At 36.4% G+C, this 23,800-nt stretch overlaps 1 protein-coding gene across 4 annotated transcripts in view; it reads left to right on the forward strand.

Moving 5' to 3' along the window:
* The first annotated feature begins 320 nt into the window (after positions 1-320).
* The window catches only part of RhoBTB (Rho-related BTB domain containing), a 388,644-nt gene continuing 365,164 nt past the window's right edge, over positions 321-23,800 (forward strand). For 3 of the 4 annotated variants that reach the window (XM_090374193.1, XM_090374190.1, XM_090374192.1), the window contains exon 1: positions 321-382. The gene's annotated coding sequence lies outside the window, so the exon portion shown is untranslated. Of the gene's footprint in view, positions 383-726; positions 827-23,800 lie in introns of those variants that run through there. The other variant, XM_090374191.1, reaches the window with a different exon arrangement.

A 23,800-nucleotide genomic window follows, 5' to 3' on the forward strand; every position in this document is an offset into this window, starting at 1 on the left:
GAGTATTCATGCGCGCACAGCCTAGATCCATATGTAATCTGTGATATGTGCGAATTATGCTTCCAGTGGCAGCAGCTAAGCAGTATGAAAAAATACAACAAAAAGAGTCAATCAATGACATTTTACTTGAAAAACTGACAAAATTTCAGAATAAGAAATATCGGCAGTTTTTTTTTTTTTTTTCTCTTTGTAAAAGTCGCCAAGGAACACATGTAAAGGATATATGCAGATTACAAAAAAAAAAAAAAAGTTTGTGCTGCTGTGTCGGCCAATCATTTTAACCAATGATAGTTCAAAGAACTATCCTACTCTCTGACGTCAGTTTCCCAACGCAAAGTTGACAATAAAGTGGTATCACGTTGACAACAGCTTTCAATGGATGGTTAGAGCAATGGGAACATGTTTAGGAATAAGAAGCAGAAACCTTTAGTATTTAAAATTATTGGCAGTTTATTACTAAAAGGTAAGTTATTTTGTATAAGATTTCAGTACTGCGCGAATTTAAAAGATAGTTCAGTCTGGTCGCTATGTGCATCGACCTGTATGCTATTCAGTTATCGAATGAAATTTGTAAACATCAGTTTACTTGGTCAGGTACGGATAAGAGATTACTTTATTTAGGTAGAACGTAATAGAGGACAAACTTGTTTGGGAAAGGGCGAGAGTGTATGGCGTCTGTTATCTGTCAATTGCGCGATGTCTTCCGAAGGGATTTTGACCATTGATAACTTCTCGTGCTTCTCTGCATGGAACGTATTGATCGCTGCTTAGAATGGTTTCTCCATGAAAAATAGCTAGTGCAATACTGGATAAATATATCATTTGAGTAAGTAGCTTAAAAATAATTATCAGGTAAGGGTATATTTACAAGAGGGTATATATGCAATATACACAAGATTTCCGACACGTTAATTGAGGATACGTTCATATTTCAATATTACTCGAAAGCTTGCTGCTCGAATGGTGGCCTGCTATGATTTGAAGCATTCCGTTTTTGAAACTATAGCAATAAGATGAACATTATCATGTCGTTTTTGCCTTAAACTTTATGTGATCTTAGCGATAGCTAGCTACTACCATTACTGTCTTGAAGTTTCATATTAGTTTGGTAAGGTAAAATTTTGGTCCTCAACCAAGTATTGAACATTGCCACCAAGGTTGTAATGTTCAATACATGGTTGAGGACCAAATCTGTTCTGACCAGATCTGTTCTCACATTACAACCAAGCTGAGGTTGTAATGTGAGAACAGATTTTTTTTTTTTGTATTTTTTGCTGACATCAAACGTGCATGCATGTTCAGTAGAAGCAAAATGCAAAAAATGCACTTTAGTATTGCAAATTATTATTATATATAGTTCTGTACAGTGTATTATACATCAAGAGAAAAGAGATTTTTACAGTATTCTAAAAATAATTTCCCTTTCCGAAACATACCATACACCAATGCCATAAATTTCATGCAGTTACTTCAGCAAAGCATTGTTATTGAGTTTCTTGAATATTTTATAAATTGGTACAAGATAACTTTTGAGAATTGTATACAAATGAAAAATCTTTTATTTAAAAAAAAAAAAAAATTACATTCTAAATATTGGATTTCAGTTGCCATGTAGTCACTTTAAAAGTTGTGTTTGGCAAATGCTAACTCCCAGCCTAATGTTTCATGCAAGTAAAATATGTTTGCAAATAGCATCAAACATGTCCATCATCTAACAGACTTCCCCATGCCACAAATTAATTATAATGAAAATTGTCTTAATTTTATTAAGCTGCTTTTATTTTAAAACAACCTTAAAAAGAATTTTGTACAGTGCATTTTACTGTGTCATTTCAAATTGGTTGATGCATAGCAGAAACTTTTGGCTCAGTTAAATTCTGCACTCATTACAGTTAACCGTTATATGGTTTTGGAGGACATGACCACATTGCTGATTATGCTGTTTTCCAACAAAGAAACAAAAACAAAAAAGTGGATGGCCAGACCGATATTTATTTGAGTGCAGTTAGCATAATATGGAAAAGAATCATTTTAATGTTTCTTTCAGAAATAGCAAACTTCCTTTTTTCTTACTTAAATCAGAAATCAGTATAGTAACTAACTGTGGTACCATGAGTATGATAAAGCAGACTAAAGAAGATAAACTGTCTGTTGATTTGATGTAAAATGAGTCAGCTTTTGTACATGCATTTTAAAAATAAAAAAATAATAAAAAATTCATACACAATTTCAGTGGAAGTCATTCATGTAACTGTTGGAGTTAGGAAATGATGGTGTTAATCTGTAATTATTGATTTTTGATTGCAATTTTAAGTGTGTTCACATATATATATATTTTTTTTTTTTTTTTTTATGAAACCTCAAATGCAAGAGGTATTATCACCTATAGTACTTAGTACTGTACATGAATTTGAGATTAAGATGATGAAAGAAGATATTTAGTGACATTAGACTTGAACTTCTATAGATTGTAATTTTCAGAAAATACATATGAATGAAGGAAGGTTAATTCCAGAAAACAGAAGTTGAATGAATAAGTGAGGAAGAAGAAAAGTAGTTTCTGTGAGTTTGAAGTTGGACAGTTAAAGGATGTTGACTGGTTTGAAAGAGAGAGCGGGAATTATAGAAGCCAATTTAGAAGAGTGCCCATGGAAGTATCTATAGAAAAGGCATCTAGCAGAAACAGAATGTCTATGAGATAGAGAGTGGAGAGACTCTTTTCGAGATGGGTCATATATTAACCTGACCTTTTTTTTTTTTTATGAAAACCCCCAAACACGAAAGGTATCAAAACCTATAGTACTTAGTACCGTGCATGGGTTGAAGGAGAAATATGGGGGGAGGAGAATGCCGGAAACTTTGCTCTAGAGACTAAACATGGGTTTCACCACTTCAAGCCTCCAATAAGCAAAGTGGTGGTATTTTACCGGTTGATGAAAGTCATCTACCACCTATAAACTGCCCTCTTTTGAATGGGATCTAGAAGCCTGAGAGAAGTTCTGGGGGCACCACCCCAGATATGGGACCAATATTCCATGGTAGGAACATCATTTAACATCATTTCCAAATATAGACATCATACCCTTTATATCTTCATCGATGTCATTTATGAAAATTAAAAACAACAGTGGTCCTAATATTGATCCTTGGAGAACCCAACTTCTTACATCATTAGCAATAGTTGAGGCATATGATGCAAGAAAGCAAGCTTATACAGCATCAGCCAAAAAAAAAACCCCTTACCATTTCACCGATTTGGCCATTCTAAATGTTTGTCTAGTTCAGCCTTAAATTTATTTAAGCTATCAACTTCCACAACAACAGATAAATGTCTGTTCCAGCAGTCAACTACCCGCTGGCTAAAGGAAAACTTCCACACATCTATTCTACAACTGTCTTTTCTCAGTTTGAACCTATGCCCCCTCAAGTTCTTAATCTGAGCAAGTGGAAGAATCTCATCAGCATTGAGCCTGCTCAAACCATTCAAAGCCTTATACATCTCAGTCAGATGCACAGTCTCCAAATGCTGCAATTTGCAAAACTTAAGCCTTTCTTTGTAAGTGCGCCCCTTTTTTCCTCTCACCAGTGTTGTTGCCCTTCTCTGTACTCCTTCCAGTAACTCTACATCCTTCCTAAAATAAGGCCTCCAGACCTGTATGCAGTACTCAAGTTGTGGCCTGACTACTGCCTTATACAAGGGACTAATCACCTCCTTGTCTCTGCTAGCAAATTTTCTATATATTATTGACAAAACTCTGACCTTCTCTGGCAGCTCATCTGCACTGCTCAGAGAACTTCATGTCTGACTGCACAATTATCTCCAGTCTTTTTCATTTTTCACCTCCCTGAGTGTAGTACCACACAGATGGTATGTTTCTCTTGAGTTACTGCTACCCATATGGAGTACTTTGGATTTGTCAATGTTAAACTTCAATTGCCGCTTCTCAGCCCCCATCTGCCTAACTTTTCTAGATCCTGTTGCAGTAGCATACTGTCATACTGTCATTAACAACCCTGCCAACCTTTTTATCAACTGCAAACTTGGACATTAAGCCTGATATATCTTCATCAATATCATTAACAAATACACAAAACAACAATGGGCCCAGCACCGAACTCTGGAGGACTCCATTAATAACATTAGTCCACGTAGAGCAGTGTCCATTTATTACCACTCTCTGCTATCTCCCATTCAACCATCCCTTTATCCATTGTAGCAACTTGCCCTTAATACCATACCGCTCCAATTTGTACAGCAGTCTTCCATGTGCAATAGTATCAAAAGTTTTCCTGAAATCAAAGTATATAATATCAAAATTGCAAAGCTTGTTTAACTAGTGACTCCATTATTTTCCCCGGAATTGAAGTTAAACTAACAGGTCTATAATTATTTGTGTCACCCTCTGAACCTTTTTGTGAATTGTGGATACATTTGCTCAACTCCACTACACGGGGACTTCTCCTGAATCTAAGGATGCTCTCATAATTATTGCTAAGGGTTTACTTACTACTCTCGCCAGTGCCAGATTAAGGCACGGGCTAGCAGGGCTATTGCCCAAGGAACCATTCTTTAAGGGGTGCCAAATTTTACAAATTATGAAAAATATATATACAGTGAAACTTCTCCTAACGGACACCTCTCGTTAACGGACATTTTCAAATTCCCCAACTCACCTCTATTGGTTTTAACGTGTTTGCAGCTTCTGTCTAGCGGACATTCTCTGTAACGGACGCGGACAGGCAATCTGCACTGTTTCGTTTAGATTAGCACTTAATTTGATCTCCCCATAACGGACTGCGGGAGAGCTCACGGCCCTTTTTCTAGGATCTTTTCTTCCACGTATTGCCTCAATCGTGTGTTTATTTTCTATTTCCGATTCTCTGAATTTTATCAAGGTTTACGTCGCGGTTCTAAACACTTTTTCAAGAATTTTAAGGCACGTGTAAAACTTCTGATGAATTCGGTGTGTGGGGGGGGGTGAATATGGTCGGCCTTTCGTCTTTTCAGTTTTGTTCAGTGTCATGTGAAGTGCACAATGTCTTCTCGTAAACAGTTAACTTTAAAAGATAAAGACGAACTCATTAATGCGTATGATCGGCAAAAAAATAGTGTTCACAATCTCGCTGCAAAATTCAAAATCGGGAAGACGCAGGTAAGCGACATCCTAAAGAAAAAAAATGAACTGCTCAAACAATTTTGGCAACACGGAAATGATCAGGTTCAAAAATCATTCCCGAAAACTGTTGGACTTCAAATTGACAATGTTATGTATGAGTGGTTTTGTCGCGAACGTGCTAAAAAAAAAATTCCCATTAATGGGCATATTATTAGGGAAAAGGCTTTGGAGGTTGCAAAATCTATGGGAGTAAATGAGTTCAAAGCTTCTGCGGGATGGCTAGACAAGTTCAAAAACTCGGCATAAAATTTCTTGGAAAACCGTAAGTGGTGAAGGTGGATCTGTTGATACTGGGGTTGTAACAGAGTGGACCGTCAAATTGGAAGATTTATGTTGTGATTTTGAAGCTAAGGATATTTACAGCTGTGACAAAACAGGGTTTTTTAAAGCTCTTTCTGAAAAAACAATGAGCCTAAAAAACGAAAAGTGCCAGGGCAGAAAAATTTCTAAGGAACGCTTGACTGTACTGTTGTGTAAAAATGTGCTGGGAGACTTTGAATAACCTCTTGTTATAGGAAAACAACAAAATCCTCGTTGTTTCAAGGGCATAAAGTTGAATCTTTTGAATGTTGACTGGAAGGCTAATAAAAAAGGGTGGATGACACGAGATATCATGAGCGAATGGATAAGTCACTTTAACCAAAACATGATTCGTCAAAACAGAAAAATTATTCTTTTCATGGATAATGCTGCATCTCACCCGCACATTGAATTGTCCAACATTCAAATCGTTTTTCTGCCACCAAACACATCTGCAGAGTGTCAGCCCTTGGATCAAGGGATAATAAAAAATTTTAAACTTCACTACAGAAAACGTGTTTTAAGACATCTCATTGCAAACATGAACAATGTAACATGTGCGAGTGACCTTGCAAAGAAAATCAGCATCCTAGATGCGATTCAATGGATTTCCTCTTCAGTAAACGCAATTAGAAAACAAACTGTCGTGAACTGTTTTGTAAAGTCTGGCTTCTCAAACGCAAAAATTGAAGTTGTGAACAGCAATGTGGAGCACCAAGAAGAACAAGAACTTCAACATCTATTGATAATGTACGACACTTCAGCTACAAGTGACTCTGGCTACAAAGATATAGACTAGAACCTCACTACAGAAGATGGTGCTCTAGATATCAACGACATTATCATCGATATTTTTCAAGAAGTTCCTCATGAGGATGAAGAAATGGAAGGAGGTCATTCTGTCGAAGAACATATTAACGACGAACCACCGATGAAAATAGAAGAAGCACTCATACAAATCAATCGTTTAAAAATATTTTTCGCCGCTGAAGAAGATACTGAAGGACTTTCGATGGTTTCTTCACTCCAAACAAATGTTGAAAACAAAATTATCAGCCGGAAGAAGGTGCAGAAGAAAAGAAGTGATTACTGTATGTATTTTTCTTAATAATAAAGTCATAATATGCATAGCACAATTGTATGCATATTATTTACAAAAATATTGTGCAAAATCTGTATATAATTTAATTTAATTTTACATTAAACGTTTAACGATTTTTCTTTCTTTCTTTTTTTTTTTTCTCCCTCAGACTTCTTGTTAGCGGACACTTCTCTCTAATGGACACATTTTCGTTCCCCATGGCTGTCCGTTAAAGGGAAGTTTCACTGTATATATCATTAGTAAAGGGGGTGCCGAAAAGTCTTTCTGCCTGGAGCACAAAAATACCTTGGTCCAGCAGTGTCCCTCGCTTCCTTTAATATAACTCTATAGATTCTAGGTGCCTTTTTTATGTATAACTTCAAGTGTCTACTCCACTTTGCACTCTGTTATTACAAAATCATTTAGCTCCAAGTTAGTTTAGTATACTTTTGCCCTCCCATTCGATATAGAATTCCTCATGTGTGAATGTAGATGCAAAATACTCATTCAATTTTTCAGCATCCTGAGCAGGATCATCAACAGTAGAACCATCAATATTAAGTGGACCAGTGCCGTATCTAGGTTCGGGTGGCTGCCCGTGGACCGGGAATGTAGGGGACCCAAATTCCGATGATATTTTAATTTCTTTAAATATAAAAAATGGCTGTTTCCATGGGTGCCAGCAGGATATTTTCCAAGGCAGTGCATATCCTGTCAATCCTTCCCAATCTCTTCCATCATGTAGTATGATTGATGTCTTTTGAGGTTATGATGAACAGCATGGCGAGATCCGAACTTCCTTACACTTTGAGGGTACAGCTCTAAAATGATATTTGTAGGCCGGCCGGCCACTAGTTAGTACTAGGAGACTAGTACTAACTAGTGGAGTTAGTACTAGCTCTCTAGGAGGCTTCCGGATCAGCTAGTGTATAATCTTACTACTTCTACTCTGCCAGATAGTGATGGAAGGAGTCCGAGTAGTGTGTATGCGGGGGGGGCGGCATTGTCGAGGCCATGTTATGTCAAAGATCTGGGTATATTCTTACCATGTGCATGCCATATCCAAAAATTTCATTACTTCATACAGCATGTCCTCCCCCCCACTTTTTCTTACTATTGAATACACCAGGGATGGCCAACTTAATTTGTGATACGATCTACTTTTTTTCTTCAAAATGTGCCGCGATCTACCATCTCAAGAGTTTTTTGTCGCACATGGTTAAAAAAAAGTTAATCAACACATATTGAAAAATGTTGTTTATAAATTTTAAAATTAAATACAACTTATGATTCTTATTTTAAATTCATACGTATTTAAGTTTTTAATTTATATGAAGTTTGTTTTCATGTCACCTGCCAAGCTTTCAAAATCGGGGATATACTGTGATAAGGCCAACCGTAAAGAATGTTCTGTATGCAAGTCTGTAAGAGTAGAACGATTCTTTTGTTTGTTTCAAATACGAAAAGCTGATTCACATAGATATGTGGAACCAAAACAGGAATTTAAAAGTTTACTGCATTTTTTTTACAGTTGGGTATCTTTCTCGGCAAATATATTTCTAAATGTCTTCTTCTGATGATCTGGCTTTTAGGAAGATATCGTTTCGCAATGTATTAATTTCATTTTTGAGTAATATTTTCTCCTTGTGAAAAATCTCAGCGTTTTTTTTTTTTTTTTTTTTTTTTTCTCTTCTGCAATTTGTTTTTTATCTAAGTCGATGTTAAATGGATAAGAAATATACTGAAAAATGTCTTCATTTGTTTTAAAATCACTGAATCTGGTTTAAAAATCATCCACAAATTTCTCAATTTCAGAAACATATTTCTGACTATTAAATTCAAAAACAAGATATACAGTGGATTCCGGTTAATTGGGGCAGCCGTTTATTTGGGACAAATCTTAAAGAACAGAACCCAGTCGAGAAAATAGCCAGGGTTTATTTCGCTTAATTGGGACAACATGCTGTTTAATCGGGGCAGGAGTCTGCGTCACTTGAGATTACCCTACGATTGTCTCCGACCATACCATGTGGTTCGGTCGGATTTCTGGAGGTCACAACCATAAAACACGAAAAACAATTAGCAGTCCCCTGTTTATTGGGCTTTTCTGGCAGTGCTTCAATCATATAAAAAATTAATTTTCAGAATCTGCTCTTCATTCCTATTTTTTAAGCTTCGTAACTTGTTACTCCATTCTCACTTTTGCGTATCGTGTTACTTGCAATTTGTGTTTGCCGTGTTCTTTGTTATTGATTGTTTATCTTTTTTACTGTTTTAAATTTTAACCCCCACTCACAAATGTCAGTGAACAGAAATGTCAACTAGTTAGTGTGTACATATTACAGTACGTATTAATTAAGCTATGCACGTAAGCAAGCGTAAATTTATTTTTATTTTGCTAACCTGTGGAAAATATTCTTCCGATTTTCACGTATCATTTAATTTTTTAATTAGTAACATAATAAAGTGTAAAATTGTGTTTAATACAGTATATCTTTACTTTTATAGCCTTTGGATGATATTCCTCCTATTTTCGCTAATTAGAATCTCTGTTTAATAGAATTAAACTTCAATTCACAAACATGATCACAATGACTGGTGCTTACTTACACATTGTATAGTGATTGGTATTTTACTATTTTTTTTTTTGTTAGTTGTTGGCGCATCGGCTTCTGTGGCCAAAATGCACCTCACAAAGTTTTTTGCATTTTACTGTGATCCAAGCTCGAGGCGGGATTCAAACCTGTGACCTTTGGGTTGCCAGGCAGGGTATTTTACTATGGTGAGTCCACTGTAATGTGATTTGATTTTAAAGAAAATCAGTCGTAAAGCTGTATTTTTAACTATTTACGTGAAACTCCACATAATTGGGGCAGCCGCTTATTGGGGCCAAAATGTACTAGTCCTGATGTGTCCCAAATAACCGGAATCGACTGTATTTGCAAAATGATTGTAATCTTTTTTTTTAGATTCTTAGCCATTTGCCAAAAATTAATATTTATATGCAGAAATACTACTAATCATGTCACCCACATTTTTATTTTTTCCTTGTAATTCCAAATTCAGATCACTTAATTTACTGGTAAAATCTGCCAAAAAAGCCAGATCACACAACCACTCTGCATCTTGTAGCTACTGATAATCATCTCCCCTTTGATCAACAATTTTTTTTTAGTTTCATTCAGAAAATTTCGAAATCTCTGTAGAAACTTACTCCGACTCAGCCACCTCACATCTGTATGTAATATCAGATCTGGTTCATTTTCATCGAGTTGCATTTTGAAAAGTCTCCTTTGAAGAGATTGTCCTCTGATGGAATTCATGATTTTGAAAGCTCTGTCCATATTAAGTAAGCTAAATAAGAATTCAACACATACACTATGCTCTCCACAATGTAACTGCTCGAATTTTCACTTTTAGTATTTAATCTTTTTCTGGCTAACACTTGTTGGTGGATAATACAGTGGAAACTCAAGTCTGGGAATTCATCATCCTTTTGGCACAATGCAACGAATCCATTAAGATGCTCTGTCATTGCTTTAGCTCCATCTGTTGTTATTGGTACTAGCTTAAATAGTAGTAATTTAATTTTTTCAATAAAATTTTTGAATGTGTTAAATATATCAAGACCTCTAGTTCTTTTTTTTAACGAAACCATACCCAGCAGTTCTTCTCTAGTGGCAGAATTATCGAAAATCATGCTAACAAAAATGAGCAATTGAGCTGTATCACTGACGTCTGTAGGTTCATCCAGTTGTAAAGAAAAGGACACACAATTAGCAACATCACGCAATTATTCGCTCACATTTTTACTAATTTTTTCAATGCGTCGCATCACAGTATTTCGAGATAATTGCAGATCTTGAAGAGCACTTTTAATTTCATTTTTGTTCTTAAAATTTTCAAGAAGAGAATCTGTTATTTGTAAAAATGCATCTAAAAATACTCTCCACAACGTAACTGCGTGAATTTTCAGTCGACAAGCCCACTGGCAACGTGGCGACAAGAGTAGTTATGTGGTTCAACAGATTTTAATAAGCATATGCAGTGGGGTGCATAATAATAATAATAACATTTAGATTTAGACTGATCAATTTTTATATATATTTTAAATTCATTGTGATCTACCAAAATTAAAGTGGTGGTCAACTGGTAGATCGCGATCGATTTGTTGGCCCTCCCTGGAATACACCACCAATTGTTAAACTAATAGAGCAAACTTATATGCGAAAAGATCTAAACCTCCCAAATACTTCCTAATTCATTTCACAAATATACATGGTCTCAATTCTAATTTTGATGATGTCCATTTCCACTTGCAGTCTGCCAAACCCCATGTACTTTTTCTGACAGAATCTCAGTTATTGGTTGATTCAACCACTGCTCGTCTCAGTTGCCCAAATTATTTGCTGTATGATTGCTTTTGCCTCAAAGCCAGTACTTGTGTATATGTCCGTTCCGATATTCCCTGTCAGAGACTTAGTAATTTGGAAACTCCTCTTTTCGATCTTCTCTGGCTTAAAATCTCTCTACCACATTCTCTTAAATTCATCTGCTGCCTCTATCGTTCTCAAAGCTCAACTAATCACTTGGAAATCTTTGACTTCCTCTCTTTGCAACTTGACTTTCTCCAGTCCAACTTCCTAACAGCGTGGTAATTTTCTTTGGTGATTTTAATGTTCACAACTCCATTTGGCTTCCGTTTTCAAGTCACACAGACCCAGCTGATCAAACTGCTGAGGCTTTTGTAATTACTAATGACCTTGTAGGTTCATTTACCTACAAGGATACTGGACAATCCTAACCATACAGCCAACATGCTTGATCTTTTTCTCACAAACAACCCTGCTAAGTACATGGTTGAAGTGAGTGGTCCTCTAAGCATCTCACGCCACAACTTGGTGATTGTCTCTTCTCCAGTGGAGCCTTTATCTCATGACTGTTCCGAACCTAGTGTTGTTTGGCATTACAAGAATGCAAAATGGGATGACCTGTGTGATTTCTTTTCTTTTTCTTGGTCAGATTATTGTTTCAAAACTTCTGACATCAAAGTTTGCTCAGATTGTGTCAGTGAAATTATTCTTGTAGGAATGGAACCCTTTATTCCACACTCTACTTTAAAATCTTGTCTTTTATCTAAACCAGTGGGTTTCAATGTTTTTTTTTTTTTCTTTTTTTTAAATAACGGCACCCCTAAGTAATCTATTTTATTTTGTGGCAACCCTACTGAATTTTCTGCTTGTTAGATCCGATTCTCTCTCTCTCTCTCTCTCTCTCTCTACACACACACACACACACACACACTGAGTGATCACTGAATTATGACTAACCCCATGGAAACTGAATGCCACCAGTTGACAATGTGAGGTACAAGAGTGCGGAGTTGTCGACCCACGTAGCATAGATAAGGTGTCAGTCAGTGTTTCAGTAGGTAGTAAAATTCAGAGCGTGATGGATAAAAGGAAGGATTTATCAAACTTTGATAAAGGACAGATTGTGGGTGCTTAACGAGCTGGTGCTTCGATTTCCCAAACGGCTGAACTGGTGAGGTGTTTGGGAGCCACCGTATTTAAAGTGTATCAGGACTGGCGTCAAAATGGTCAAACAACGACCCGATGGAAAAACTGCAAAGGTCAGTGAAAGGTTGACGTTAGAGGTGACTACTGGGTCCGACGACTCGTACAGGTGAACAGCCGCAGCACTGTTGAAGAGTTGACTACCCAATACAGTATGGGCCAACCCGGAACAATATCTGGCATGACCATGTGTCGCACACTCACATGTATGAGCTATACCAGCAGACGACCCCTACAGCATCCTCTCCTAACCAAGGTTCTTCAGTGTAAAAGACTCTTCGAGTGCAAAGAGCATGCAAGTTGGATGTTAGAAGACTGGAAGAAGGTGCACTCGTTGGATGAGTCACGTTGTTTACTCCACACCATGGATGGTCGTGTATGGATTTGGCGTTGACAACGTGAGGGTCTTGATCTATTATGCATGGTATCAAAAGTGCAGGCTGGTGGAGGTGGTTGTATGGTGTGGGGCATGTTTCACTGGCAGGAACTTGGACCCCAGGTGCATGTGGAACAACGTATCAGTAGTCTCTGCTATCGTCAACTGCTTGCTGACTGTGTACACCCCGCTGTGTTACACTTTTTCCCTAATGGTGATGGTGTCTTCCACGATTAAAATGCGCCATCCATCGGGCACTTGTTGGGCAGGAATGGTTTGAGGAACATAGTTCTGACTTCCAGCATATCGATTAGCCTCCGAACTCCACTTGTGGAACACTATGGAAAGGCATATCAGGAGTCTGTATACACCAATCACCTCCATACCTGCATTGCTGACCGCATTACACACAGCTTGGTTGGACATACCTCCCAAACGCTTCTGACATCTCATTGACTCAATGGCATATCGGACAGCTGCTGTACTGAGGGCAAAAGGAGGATCTACGAAGTATTAGGTAGGTGGTCATAATTAAGTGATCACTCAGTGTGTGTGTGTGTGTGTGTGTGTAATATTAAAAAATATATGTTATATGATAGTTATTACAATAATATAACTATAAACAAAATTACAATTCATAATACAAATTATATATATATATAATTTTATTAGAGGTACTAAATAAACATCAATTATAGATCACTACAAAATTAAAAAGATACTGTACATCTTTTTATAATGAAATAAATATATAAATTATAAAAAAAAATAAGTTTAAGTAACTTAAACCCAAATTACTTGGCACACCTGGAAAGTTGTTGCGGCACCCCGGTTGAAAACCACCGATCTATACCTTGGTTTTCCAATAAATATGATAAGGCTGTTCAAGAGAAGAATGTTGCATATCCGTAATTGGCTGGCTTCCATTTCTTCAGTTTCATTTTCTGCCTACACCAAAGCTTTGCAACAATTGTAAAGCAGTTAATAATTAGTTAGTTAATTAATTAGTCCAAAATAGATTTTTGACAGGCTAAGAGTAGAAAATTTGTTTCTTGCCCTAATGGTAACCGAGCATTCTGGTCTCTCGCCAAAGCTATTGGCTACAACTTATTGTCCATCTCTTCTCTTACCTATATGTATTGTCACTTCAGCCAAGGATAAAGCTGACCTGCTAGCATCCCATTTTTCTTCCAACTCATATATTAATGATCTTGGTAAAACACCTCCCACCATTCCCAACACGCTCCATTCAATACCTCCAGTGGTCTTCCGTCAAAAGGATGTCAGAAGGATTTTGACAAATTTTTATGCTAAGAAAGCTCCAGGTCCTGATGATATTTCTCAACTTGTTCTCAAAACCTGTGATCCTGACTTACTCTTGTTCTTTGCTGCCTTTTTTCACTTTCTTATAACAAAGGTGTTTTTCCTTCTGCTTGGAAATTTGCTCATATCCAGCTAGTTCCTAAATTATTATCCTAGTTCCTAAAAAGGGTGACAAATCACTCCCATCCAATTATTGTCCCATTGCAATATACTTCTACTCTTTCTAAAGTAATGGAGAAATCAATTAACTGCCAACTCTTAAACTATCTAGTCAACCTTTCATCTGATCAGCAATCTCCAGTATGGATTCCGTTAGTGTCGATCCATTTGTGATATTCTGGCTTATGTTACCCATTTATTAACAAATTTAATGAAACACAAGCAGTTGCTCTTGACATCTCAAAGGCTTTTGATCGTGTTTGGCATAAAGGTCTTCTAAACAAGCTTCCATCTTATGGTTTGAAAACTGTTTTTTGTAATTGGTTATCCAGTTTTCTCTCTTATCGCTCACTGAGGGTGATATTAGATGGCTCTCTGTCTTTTAACTTCTGCACTAATGCAGGTGTCCCCCAGGGTTCAGTTCTTTCCCCCAATCTTTTCATCTTGTATATTAATGACCTTCGATTGACCGGAAATCCTATCCATAGTTTTGCTGATGATGGCACATTGCATTCCACTTTCCAGTTTGAGAAACCTTGCCCTGCTCAATCAGCTTCAACTTCTGGGATATTTGCTACGAATTCCTTAAATGCCAATCTTCAGGTAATTCTGCAGTGGGGCAAAGACAATTAGTTGATTTCAATCCTTCTAAAACTCAGTCCTGTCATATATTTTGCAAAAAGGATTCTTCTGCTTCTATGCTTATCTTTGGTGACACTGATTTCTAGGCAAGATCTTTTGCCTAGAAATCTTTTTTGGGGATTACCCAGATTTCTAATCTCTCTTGGTAATAGCACATTACAAATATTGCTTCTTCTGCATATAAAAAACTCTGTTTTCTCTTTCGCCCTTGGTGTTACTTTTCTTCCAAACAGCTGTTCACTCTGTACAAATCGCAAATCCGCCCTGCCGTGGAATATTGTTCCCACATCTGGGGTGGTGCCTCCTAAACCTCTCCCAGGCTTTTTGATTCCATTCAGAAGAGGGCAGTTAGGTTAATTAATGATTCATCTCTAAAAGAGTCTCTCCACTCGCTGTCTCATCGACGTACTGTTTCTGCTGCATGCCTCTTCTACAGATACTTCCATGGGCACTGTTCTTCCAAATTGGCTTTTAGAATTCCTGCTCTCTCTCTCTCTCTTTTAAAAACAGTCTAAACACATGCCGCTAACATCCATATACTTTCCAACTTCAAACTCACAGAACCAAATTTTCATTTTCCTCGTTTATTCAGTCAACTGTCATTTTTCTGGAACAACCTTTCTTCATACGTATTTCCTGAAAATTACAGTCTATAGAAGTTCAAGTCTAATCTCAACAAATACCTTTTTTTGTCTTCTCAACTTCTAGCCCATGCACGCTACTGAGTACTATAGGTTCTAATACCTCTCGTGGTTTGGGTTTTCTTAAAAAAAAAATTGGAATATAAATATTTGTTCACCAAATTTTCGAATACATGCAATATTTTATGTTTCCATAAACTAATGAAAACATTTAAAATTGTGTATTACTTCGAAGTCCAAAGGTTGTGCACTTTGACCACCGTGCAACATGGTGGTTTCTTAATATAATACTTTAATTTTAAAAAATTCAACATTGCCTTATTTATATTGCGGTAAATTTAATTTTTTATAATTAGATGTTAAAAAAATTAATTTTTCCCTATCTTTATTATTTAAACCTAGTCTTATTGCAACATAAACCCACAATAAAGGAAATTCACATTTAAAACTGTTTGCTTTGCTCTGAATGTAACAATATCAGGTACGAAATATTACAACTGCATTAAATGAAATCAAGAAACAGGCCAAAGGAAAATATGCAAAATTTCAGTCTGAAATACAAGGTTTGTTAACAGAAAGTTTCTTGTGACTGTGTGGTTATTCCCGAATATAAATAGAAAATTTATTTTTTTATTTAAATTATTTCTTTTAAATTTATTGTAAGTGTAGTTGTTTGGTATGAAACATTGCGTATTATAAATAAGGTAAGTAAAGCCATGCAAAGTAGTACAATTGATATGAACACTGCAATTATATTGATAGAAGATGCTGTTAGCCAACTAAACGAATTTAGAACATCAGGACTTAAATTGTGCATGGATAAAGCCATAGACATTGCAACTGAGTTGGAAGTACCATCAGTGTTACCAGAAGTTCTAGTTTCTAGAAAAAAAGCACGAGTTTACCTGCAAAACTTCATGAGATGAACACCCTATTGATCCAACCAAAAGGTTCGAAACAGAATTTTTTAATATAATGATCAGTGTAGCTATTGTTAGCTTACAAGAAAGATTTGATCAGATGAATTAAATATCCTCGGCTTTTCATCTTATTCTAAAATCAGAAAACTTCATGAATTTATTTGAAAGAGCAATAGAAACGAACTGTCAACACTTTGAAGGAATTCTCACTGGTGAAGACGGAAGCAGTGACATCGATGCCAAAGAGTTTTGTCAAGAAATCCAATCTTTGCAACATGTTTAAAAGGAAAAAAATATCTGGTTGCTTAGAATTATTGACATTTGAATTATTATAGTTGAATTATTTATTTATTTTATTAGTTGAATTATATTCCAACATCACCATTTTAATTTTAATAATATCTCTTCAGATATGGCACTGAAGTGAACTAATCTGATTCATCCCCTTCCTTCTAGAGTTTACATAAGTAAAGAAGGTTTTGTTGTTTTTCTTTGCATACTTTGCCAAGGATTTCTCCTAGCCTTCGTTCACCTAACCTCCTTCGTGGCTCGATTACAGACTAGCTTATATCTGCCGTAGGCTTCTGTGTTACCTGATAATTTATACGCATTTTTATTTTCTGCCACAAGCCTAATTAGTTCATCTGACATCCATTTATTTCTAAATCTTGAACAGTATTTCTTAGTTTTTATGGAATGCCTGGTAGCTTCCAAGATTAATTCCTTGAAGGCTTCCCATTTAGAGTTTGCTGTTTTTAACATCATCAGTTGATCCCACTGTATAGAATTTAAAAACTGTCTGAGACCACTGTAGTCACCTTTATGAAAGCAAAAAACACTTTCCTTTATCTTTTATGGTAGTTGCATCTTTAAGTAAATCCCACATCAGTATACTGTGATCACTGTCACCTAGTGGTTCCTTTATCTGCAAATTCTTATTGCATGAATAATTACTGCTGATAATCAGATCAAGGGTATTACTCCCTCTGGTTGCCCCTTGAACATTTTGCTGTAGAAAACAATCCTCAAATAAATCACCAAAAGTCTTGCTGACGTGCGAGTGACCAATCAAAAAGTTCCAGTCAATATCTGGAATGTTAAATTTAATTACAAGACATTCTGATTTACTGGCCTACTATTTCTCTGCAGAATTATTCATTGTATTTATCAGAGTCATTAGGCTTATAACACACTCCTACTCTCATTTTTCCTTTCCTAGTGCTTATGTCACACCAAACTGAGTCAACATTGCACTGTTCACCAATGTCAACTAGATGCACTTCCTTAGATTTTGTTTCTTAGCTAACAGCATAATCCCTCCTCTCTTCCTACCCTCTATATTATTTCTGTACATTCTACTTCCCAAATCCCAATTCTGCACTGCTTATATCTGTGTGACACCATGTCTGTGATATCCAAACAATATCTGCCTTTGATGTCTTGACCAGCACTTCAAATTCATCAAATTTATTTACTATACTTTTAGCTTTAGTGTACGTGCACCTGTTTTTATTCTTGTTTACCCTAACACAGCCCATGTATTTAATTGTACCGTGCTGACTCCCAGCAGTTCTTGAAATCCCTAGCAACTTGCTCTCTAGGTTGCTGCTTAGTCCAATAGAAGCAGTGCAACAATCATTTTCACCTCTGCCTGCAGCTACTGTTGATTTTTTAGTCTGTGAATCCTTCCCAAGCTAACAGTTTTCCGACCCACCTAACATTGCCTCGATAGCATCAGCAAATATTCTTGCACCCTTTCTATTTAAGTGTATCACATTCCTGTAGAAGCAGTTTTTCCTGTTAGCAAGCACAGACCACGCTGAAAAAAATTCTACCTCATGATCCTTGCACAATCTCTCCGTGGCCAAATTGATTGACAGGCTCTCATCATATACTCCCTCCTGTTGTCTGGGCAGGAATTGCAGACATTTTCAAATTCAATCCTAACTCACAACTTTTTTTTAACATTGACCTGTACTTTTTAAGTAAATCTGAAGATCTCTTAATGTCATTAGTGCCAACATGTTTCACAATATCACCTTTTGTGCCCTTAAAAGACGAAATCTGCTCTATGTCATCAATTTTTACCCCTGCCAGACATACCCTGGTCCTGTTCCACCTATCCTTTTAGCAAAATATATTCCTCATCTCCCTGACAGTAGAGTCACTGACAATAACTATCTCCTGTGGGACTAGTGCATTCTGCTTGGGGTTTGCTGCTATGTTGCCTGATGCACAGGAGTGAGCTCTGGCATTGAGTTGGGTAGCTGAGAGTTTGATGGATTCCTCATTAATTTCTTCATGGGCATCTACCCTGCACCTCAGACTCTCATAGACACCCATCAGAATGCTCAGTGGATCCTAATTTCTTCACACTTTCTGCACCTAGCACACAAAAGACATCCTCTTTGGTTAGACCTTGTCCTGTTCCATATAGTTCCGCAGACATATCACATTTTGCACATTTTTTAGACTGTGATGCATTGGAGAATTGCCACCTTTGGTTCTCCCCAAAGCCACAGCACTCCCGCTACTTTTTGCCCGCTGCTTTGCTGCTGTAGTCTGGGTCATGATTCTGTTTAAGTAAAATTTAATTAACGACGAATTTTAATAAGATTAATAAATTTTATTGATTAATAGATAGTACTAAGCTGACAGATTTCTAAAACAGTGCCAGTTATTACGTTATCTAGTTAGGTTAACCCTTACGCTAGCAAGTTTGGGATATACCTTATGCTATTCTTATTGATCTAATATACTGTAACAAAGTTATGAATGGTAAAATCTATGGACGTCAAATATTAACTTTCAAAATTGCTATCTAAATTCAAATTAACCCAAGGAGTGTGACTAGAACTTACTATAAAGCTACTTCTAGAAAATAAATTAATGTGATAATTAAGTCAATAAAATGGCTAAATATTTATAAAAAACTTAAGTGTTTTCGGAGCTGCAAAATCTTGTCCAACACGTCGATAATCTCATGATCAAATTCACCAACCCAATCATCAACTCAGTCTGAGGAATAACCATTTATCACAACCCTCTGCCTCCTTCCCTGAAGCCATACTGCTATCCATCTAAGGATTTTCATTGTGATTCCAACCTATTCCAGCTTATAAATTAAATGCACATGTGGGGCGAGTTAAATGGTCAAAAATCCAAATAAAGTGTCAGAATTATTCCTTAAATGCAGTTCGTGAATGACCCTGTCAAAATAGATAACTAGATTAGTTAAACATGATACAGTAAAATCTCATTAATACAAACTCGTTTTATACAAAGTACTTGTTTTTATGAAGCACATACCATTCCCCTGCGAAAGGATTGGCTTTTCTATGTAAATATATTCATTTATTACAAAATTCGGTTAATATGTATTACAAAGTTCTTTTTCACTCCGTGAGAAATAAATATTCTCATTTTGTATGTTTAATACAAATCTTGGCAGACCTGTCTGAGTATTGCCTTTATTATTGCCTCTGGCCACCTGGCTCCCTACTTCCTGAAGGATGGCACTGACTTGTCAGAAATTAGTTTTGTGTAAAGGGGCTCATATTTGGTGAGTATGGGTTTGGCACACCCAGGGTCCTGAGCTGTATATCATCATTCTTCTCTTTCTTGGTGATTCCCTTTTATTTCTCTCTCTCTCTCAGGGTAACTGGGCAATTTTTTTTTTTTTTTTTTTGGCTGGTGCTGCATGGTCCTCTGGCTTCATTGCACCATATAGCTAATTATAATAATAATAAAAGCAGTTTATGGTAGCTACAACGTCAAGTGCACTCTGAAAAACATCTTTCTGAAGGATGAGTTGTTAAATTAACAAAAGAATAAAAAGTTCCAAAAAAGACATTTGAGCTGATGTCTTTTTTGGAACTTGTCTTTAAATTAATTTACAGTTTTTTTATATTAAATCTTATCTAGCAGTGTTATGGCAACAAAACATAAACGGACAGAATTGACCCTGGAAATTAAACTAAAAATTATACAAGAGGCTGATACGAATGAAAGAAAGAAAATGAACATTGCAAAGGAATGTTCAATACAACATCCCTTTATCTACAATACGGAAAAACCAAAAAGACTTGAAGTGCGTGACACTGGAGCAGCAATGAAAAACAGGAAATGAATCCGTGGTGCAAAACACGAGGAGCTTGAAACAAAACTTCAAGTGATACAACAAAAGCGTGCATCTAATTTTCCAATATCAGGTCTGATTTTGCAAGAAAAGGCAAATTATCTAGCTCAGCAACATGGAATTAGCGGCTTCAAATGCAGCAGTGGCTGGTTCCAAAGATTTAAAGACAGGAATAACTTGGTTTTGCAAAATGTCAGGATTAGTCGACAAAGAAAAGGCTACACACTGGTTGTGTTCTGTACGGTCCATTCTTGAAAAATATGAGGCAAAGGATATTTTTAATCTTGATGAGACAGGTTTATTTTATAATTTGCTGACAAAATTGTGGAAAATTTAGTAAACAAAGACTCGCTGTTCTGTTATGCTGCAATTCAGATGTCAGTACAAAACTATGCCCACTTATGATTGGTAAGTTTCCAAGCCAAGATGTTTTAAAGCAGTTAACCAACTTCCCTGTGATTGAGGCTAATAGAAGTGCTTGACTTACGGTCAATTTTTCAGTCCTGGTTATCAAAAGTGGACAGAAGAATGGCTTCAGAAAAATGGAACATTTCGATGATTCTAGATTGTTTGTATAGCACATTCTGCCGAGACACTTATGTTGACAAATATATGGCTGTTGTTTTTACCCTGAAATACCACCAGTTTAATGCAACCACTGGATCAAGGCATTATTTATAACCTCAAGAGAGCATACAGAGCCTGCCTGATAAGGTATTTGATCTGCAACATAGAAGGTAGGAACAATTCGCAGCCAAATTGGAATGTCTTGGATGCTATCGTAATTTTGTTAATTGCTTGGACAGTATTGCATCAATTGTAATAATCAACTGCTTCAGAAAGTGGCTTTGGTGAGTATATCATCAAAAAACATGGTCCAGCACCCGAATGTGATAGTAACATTGAGGAATTTGAAGAAGCATGTGGATTTTGTTGGTGAATTTGATGAGTTTGTGAAGGTGGATGATGAAGTTGCTACCACTGCAATGTCAACACCAAAAGAGCTGCCAAGCAAGAAACAAAATGATGTTTTTGTTACCAGCAAAAGTGAAGACACTTTTGCTATCATCTAAAAAAAACACTTTTGCTGCCATCTAAAAAAAATGCCCAAAATGCATTGAACATAACAGAGAATGGGTTGGCCTGCAGTAACATTGATAAAGAAACCACTATTGCATTTGATGTCTGTGCTGTAGTTAAAAATGTATATAGGACAGAAATTATGCAAACCACATTGGATTTTAGGTGATCTGATTGAGGTGTATAAAGTCTTGAATGGTTTGAGCATGCTAAATGCAGATGAGATTCTTCCTTTTGCTCAGAATAATCGCCTGAGAGGCCATAAATTCAAATTGAGAAAAGACAGTTGTAGGATAGATGTGCAGAAGTTTGCATTTAGCTAGTGTGTGGTTGATTGCTAGAACAAACTTCCTTCTGTCATTGTAGAAGTTGATAGCTTAAATAGATTCAAGACAGAACTAGACAAACATATTTGTAGCGAGTGGATGGGTGAAATTAGTTTTTTTTTTTTTTTTGGCTGATGCTATATAAGCTTGCTTTCTTGCATCATGCCCCTTTACTAATGCTAATTCTTTCTTTAAATTAGATTATTTATTAAAAAGTTAATGGTTTGTATGTCTCCTTTTATATTAAGATTGTAATTCTTCTTACTGTGTGATAGTAAAATAATGTATATATCAAAATATATACTGTACAATATTTTCATTTCTGTTAATTGCTTTTTTCGTAGTTTATCTTACAAATAAAATAATACCTTTAAAAATATGTTATTCCTTATTACTATATTGTTAGACAAGACTTATTTTATTTTTATTATTTTATTGATTTAAATTAATTTATTCTTGATATTGTTATTATTTATTATTATTCTTAGATATACAGTATGCATCAAAAAAAAAGGTAAAATTTCGACAGTTTTGGGGTTCTCTTTACTACAAACCTCGTTATTACACAACATAAAATTTTAGATTCCTTGAACTTTGTATTAATGAGATTCGACTGTATTATCTTTAGAATCATGCTGAGTGTTTTCAGAATTCCATTTCATTTATTAAAAAAAAACATTAGCATTAGCAAAGGCACATGATGCAAGAAAGCAGGATTATATAGCATCAGCCAAAAAAAAACACCCTTATTTCACCCATCCATTCGCTCCAAATGTTTGTCAAGTTCTGCCTTGAATCTAGTAGTAGTAGTAGTAGTAGTAGTGGCACTTGATGCAAGAAAGCAAGTGTAGGAGCTTATGCAGCATCAGCCAAAAAAAAAAAAAAAAAAATCACACCATACCCTCCAATTGCCTGTCCAGTTCCTCCTTAAATTTATTTAACCTATCAACTTCCACAACGACAGATGGAAGTTTGTTCCAGCAATTAACCACCCGCTGGCTAAAGGCAAATTTCCGCACATCTATTCTACATCTATCCTTTCTTAATTTGAACTTATGTCCCCGTAGGTTCGTATTCTGAACAAGTGGGAGGATCCCATCAGAATTCAGCGTGCTCAACCCATTCAAGGCCTTATAGACCTCAATCAGATCACCGCGCAGGTGCCTAGTCTCCAGCCACTGCAATTTGCAGAACTTAAGCCTCTCTTGGTAAGAGGATCCCTTCATTCCCCTCACCAATCGTGTTGCTCTTCTCTGTACACGCTCAAGCAAATCTACATCCTTCCTAAAATGAGGCCTCCAGACCTGTACGCAGTACTCAAGGCGTGGCCTGACCATTGCCTTATACAGAGGGACAATCACCTCCTTTTCCCTGCTAGCAAAATTCCTATATATCATTGACAAAACCCCATGACCTGCCCTAGCAGCCTGTCTACATTGCTCAGAAAACTTCATATCTGACTGCACAATTACTCCCAGGTCTTTTTCATTTTCTACCACCTTAAGTGTAGTACCACACAGTTGGTATGTTTCTCTGGGGTTACTTCTACCCATATGCAGTACTTTGCATTTGTCAAGGTTAAACTTCAGTTGCCACTTCTTAGCCCATCTGCCCAAATTATCTAGATCCTGTTGCAGTAGCACACTGCCATTACTGTCATTAACAACCCTGCCAACCTTCGTGTCATCTGCAAACTTCGACATTAAGCCTGATATACCTTCATCAATATCATTGATAAATATACAAAACAACAGTGGACCCAACACCGAACCCTGTGGGACTCCACTAATAACATTAGTCCACGAAGAGCAGCACCCATTGATTACCACCCTCTGTCTTCTCCCACTTAACCATCCTTTTATCCATTGTAGCAACTTACCCTTAATACCATTCTGCTCCAATTTGTACAGTAGTCTTCCATGCGCAACAGTGTCAAAAGCTTTCCTGAAATCCAAGTATATGATATCAAAATTATTTTTTGCATCCAGTTCCTTTGTGACCACATCATAATAACCAATCAAATTTGTCAGACAAGACTTTCCCTTAACAAACCCATGCTGT

Source organism: Mastigoproctus giganteus, chromosome 5 (genome assembly GCF_048544385.1).
Source record: "Mastigoproctus giganteus isolate SK-2022 chromosome 5, ASM4854438v1, whole genome shotgun sequence".
NCBI lineage: Eukaryota > Metazoa > Arthropoda > Arachnida > Uropygi > Thelyphonidae > Mastigoproctus > Mastigoproctus giganteus.